The following is a 3,534-nucleotide window of genomic DNA, read 5'->3' on the forward strand; positions in this document are numbered from 1 at the left end:
AACTAGTCACCTGTCCTTTAGATTTAAATTTATATTAAAATTAAATAAAATTGAAAATTTAGTTCCTCAGTTTCACTGACCACATTTCAAGCGTCCCATGTAGCTACTTTTTAGACAGTAGAGATATAGAAATTTCTATCATCAATAGTTCTACTGGACAGTAATAATCTAATTGTTTTTAATAAAGAAATCCTGTAGATATTTAAAAAAATTATTTCTTATATTTTCTACTTATTAATTTTACATTTTAACTATATTAATCTATATTAATTTCTTCCTCTGATTTTTTTGGTTTATTTTATATTTCTTTCTCAAATGTTCTGTAGGCTGAGTAAGAAGTTCCTTTCTTCCTTCCTCCTTTTCTTCATTTAATTATTTATTATCAAATTCATTAAGGCTATACATTTACTTTTGAATTCAGTTTTTCTGAATCTTAAAAGTTTTAAAATACAGCTTCTGGATACAAGGATTATATAGGTATAAATTTCATCATTTCTAAATGGTTAAGATCTTTTTATGATTTATTTTCAATTTTATCGGATCACTATCAGATAACTGTTAATATAGTTACCTGATAACAGCACGACACTTGTTTTAAATATGTATAATTTTGGTGATAATCTATTATAAATATTTCATGTTCATACCGAAAATAATGCATATTCTTTATTTACTTATTAACGAGTACTAGATAGAGTCAATAATTTTTATCATATTTCCCAATTCTGCTATGATTTTACTTATTTTACTTTTCTGTCTATTATATTTTTCCAATTTGGAAAAATTTGTCTCTTAGTACAACTATATTGTTATAACGGTCTTTTTTCTTTTGGATAATTTTTGCATAATTTATTAGTTTCTATGTTATATGGTACATAAAAATAAAGGTTTATTGTATATTTTATTAGACACTTGCATCATATTTTATGTATCCTCTTTATTATTATTACACTTAAATTCAATCTTAGCTAATAGTATTTCTTTTTGTTTGCACTTGCTTATTATTGATTTATCTATTATTCCTTGGTTTCAAACTATCTTATTTTGTTTTAAGTTGTTGCTAGGTTGTTACCAGTGAAGAGTCTAGACTTAATTATACTATTGTTATGTTGTTCTTCTGAAACCTAATATAACTGTTTTGACTCTCCTTGGAATATATATATATATATATCTCCTTGTTTGCTGCCTATGTCTCTTACCCCTAAACCACCATATTTGCTTAGTCATCTCCACATACATCTTTGTATATAGCCATGCATGGTCATGCTCCACAGACTACCATTTCAACCTTGCTCTCCTATTAATGGCAACTATGCTCACCTTGCTTGCACTCATCTTCTGCTATTCAGAGATTAATCATCCTCATTGTTACTAGGGATTTCAGTCCTATAACAGCATCTTGTAACAAGAATCCTAGTCTAAAAATGAAGAGACATGGCTGAACATTTTATCAGTGCTGCTGCCCACTCACAGTGCATTCCTTTTTATCTTTAAATGACAAGTCACAGGCCTCCTGAGGAAAGACAGCTGGCGTAGTTTATCATCTTTCATAACAGATCCATTCTACAATACCCACTTCAGGCACGACCATTTTTCTCCACAATCTGCTATGGCAGTTCTAGCATCTTCTTTACTGTGTGTGGTCAATCTATTTCAAAGTGTCCAAGGGACATCTCAGAAACATTTTCGAATTGGTTACTAGGGCCGAAGTCAAGGTTTAAATTTTGTGTCATGAAAGAGTTTCCATATTGGCAAACTCTTTGTTTTTCACCTTTATATTCTGTGCCCCTTGATTCAGCTCCCTCAGGATCTGCTCCCAGTCATATCCTCCCACTTCCTGTCGCTACGTGACTTATGGCAGCTCTTTGTCATGTAGCCTTTCCTCTCTTAGCAGGCCTAGCACTTCTCCAGTTGGTTATCTTATGATTTGATCTGTTAAGCAGGTGGGGTTATGGGAGCCTATGTTGAAGAAGACAAAAATTGTCTGGGACTCACCTGCCCAGAGCACAGCTAAGAAACAGAACATTTTTTTAAATGACTCTGAAGTGTCACCATAGATGTCACTAAAGCTCATACATTGTTTTGATCCTCACTTAGAGCCCATTTCCCTTTGTACGGACCCACTCAGCTCCCAGAGTTAGTATGAACATTATTTTAAACTAAAGACTTTTGAGATACAGCAGATATAGAAAGCTTGGAGCTTCCCTTATCTGACTAAAAGGCAGAAACTTTGGAAGTGAAGCTACCATAAATCCCCTCTTTCAGGAAGCTTCGCTCGCAGGAGAAGACCAATCATTCTCACTGGATGAGAAATAGCATAAACGAACATTATCACAAACTTTCATACCATCCATTTTTCTTCCCTAAAAAAGGTTTATTTGTTCTTCCCATAGAAGCCCTCTCTCCCCCTTCCCTTTCCCTGTTAAGTTGGTATATAAACTTCTATTTCGAGATGTTCGGTGAGCCTCTTCATCTGAATGCTCCCACACACATATGAATAAAACTTGTGTATTTTTCCTCCGGTGGGGGGGAAAACTGCCTGGGAAAGCACATCTGAGGGTTCCATATAGTCCTAAAGCAAGGGGCTATATTTTATCCTTTAGCAAGAGGACAAAATACAGTGCTACTTTTCTAGGTCTAGAAATTTCAGAGGGACTTGGGCCCTCAAGATATTCTAGTTCATCTACCTAATGTTCCCATCCCAAGTCTCAGGATCCTTCATAACTGTAATCCAAATTTCATGAAAGAGATTTGCCAAGATGAGTACTCAACCTTCTTCTATATTTTTCTGTTCTTTAAATAAACTTCTATGCTAGTCTCTTAACATGATCAGCCCTCCCATTATAGGAAATGATTGTTTTATCAGATGTTACTAAGGAAGCCTCTGACTCACATTTTTATTTTAATATGGAGTGCTTCATGAATTTGCATGTCATCCTTGCACAGGGGCCATGCTATTCTTCTCTGTATCTTTCCAATTTTATTGTATGTACTGCTGAAGCAAGCACTGACTCTCACATTTTTATTTAAATTATTGGAATTGATGTTTGATCACCCTAAGTCTGCCACTTTTTCTTTTCAAAGTACCAGTGTTGCTTACCAGCAGCTATCTAATTTCTCAACTATTATCATTACTATAATAGCCATATTTCTCAAAGACCAGAGATATTTTATTGATCAGATATCAAATGTCAGTGCACCCCTTTCCAACCGCAGATAAGTCAAATTCACTAGAGGTGAAAGTTTTAAGAATTGCAGTTTCACAGTAGACCAGTGACTGTCAATTTTCTACCTACCATCTGAGATGGGGTCTTCACTTCAGCTGGCCACCAAATTTTCAACTCCACAATCCCATTCTAGAGTCAGCTTCCTAGGGATCACTTCTTACATCCTAGAAGTAGAGGTTGAGACAAAGATTCAGGCGTGCACGATGTACTGAGTGAGTGCTCTGCAGGAAAATCCTGTAAGAGAATGAAGGAAGTCAAGTAGGTGAGGGGAAAATCTGAGCAAGGATGCAAACTAGTTTTGCTGTGG

At 34.9% G+C, this 3,534-nt stretch overlaps 1 non-coding gene across 1 annotated transcript; it reads right to left on the reverse strand.

Moving 5' to 3' along the window:
- Positions 1 to 2,901: 2,901 nt before the first annotated feature.
- LOC132530165 (U6 spliceosomal RNA) lies at positions 2,902 to 3,008 on the reverse strand. The gene has a single exon (XR_009543719.1). It is a non-coding gene; the product is annotated as a U6 spliceosomal RNA (small nuclear RNA).
- Positions 3,009 to 3,534: the final 526 nt, after the last annotated feature.

Source organism: Lagenorhynchus albirostris, chromosome 11, assembly GCF_949774975.1.
Source record: "Lagenorhynchus albirostris chromosome 11, mLagAlb1.1, whole genome shotgun sequence".
Classification (NCBI taxonomy): domain Eukaryota; kingdom Metazoa; phylum Chordata; class Mammalia; order Artiodactyla; family Delphinidae; genus Lagenorhynchus; species Lagenorhynchus albirostris.